Below are 1,289 nucleotides of genomic sequence, written 5' to 3' on the forward strand. Positions count from 1 at the left end.
TCATTGGGCATCACGTGGTTGTGCCCGACGATATATGGCAATATCAGTGGCCCTTGTGCATCCATGTCAGAAGTTTATGACACATGGGGTGGGGTTGATGGCCAAGATTGAAAGAAAAGTCCTATAGATACCTCTATACAACATTTCATTTGTCACATTTCTCTCTGAAAACACTCCTCGGACATCCCCAAGTTTAGCTTTTTAAGGTAAGACCTTGAGACCTTTAGATATCTAAAGGTTTTTATTCCTTGGATATGTCTAGTGGGGATTTCCTCAAGGTTGAATTCCACCCCCAATGACGTAGGACTCTCCATAGTACTTACGGCCATCTCCTTAGATAGTAGGCCAGCCATTAGCCACCTCAACGTTCTGTATAGGTATAAAGAGTGTGAGGTCATTGAGATATTAAGAGAGTACAGCTTGATGCTCATGTACGATATTAGAGCCTTGAGGCCGAGGATAAGGCAAGGAAGTTCACCATTTTAAGGACGCTCTTGAGGGAGAGTTAAGGTTGTCCCTTCATCTTTTCTTCATTGAGTTCTTGGTGGAGCACCATATGCATCCCAGACAACTTGTATCGAATGAGTGGAAGATGATGATTTTTTTTTATAGCATGTTAGGCTTTGTCAATAAGCCCAAGGCTTGACCTCTTAAGAATGGTCTTCGAGCTCAAATATCTCTCGAGCATCAATTGTTTCGTTTATTTGTCAACCTGGGGTAAGTTTAGACTTCCTAAAATGCCGCACTCCCTCAAGGAGTGAAATGAGAGGTTCTGTTTCGTAGATCCTCAGGATCCCAACCACCATTTTAAGCCCTCGATGGACAGTTCCCAATCCTGCTTGGTTTAAGGAGGGCCAAGCGTATTTCGAAGTACAAGAGAATGATAGGTAGAAGCTAGAGGACCTTGAGCCTTTGGCCTGTAATTTGGATCACCTCCTTAGGGATGATATCATTGACTTAGCAAATATGAAAGCGTCGAAAGTAAGGTTTTATCATACTTTTTTATGTTTTTATAAATGTCGAGCATAACCTCGAGGTAATGACTTGGCTTATCATTTTTGTTTTACAAAGATAGAATGACATTTGATTCTGCCACCTCGAATGCTACAGCATCGAGGAAGCCATAGGGTCTCAAGCCCGAGCCTCGAAATAAAAGAAATGTAGGAAGAGAGCTAGAGATTCTACCCAAGGATAGCAAAGGGAGTTCCAATGGAATCTTTGGGCCGTCGCTCACAGCCCCAAAAACTATCAGGGTACCTCCGCCCCCACCAATGACGCCGGGTAGGATA

This window comes from Olea europaea, unplaced genomic scaffold (assembly GCF_002742605.1).
Source record: "Olea europaea var. sylvestris unplaced genomic scaffold, O_europaea_v1 scaffold2654, whole genome shotgun sequence".
In the NCBI taxonomy this organism is placed as follows: Eukaryota; Viridiplantae; Streptophyta; class Magnoliopsida; order Lamiales; family Oleaceae; genus Olea; species Olea europaea.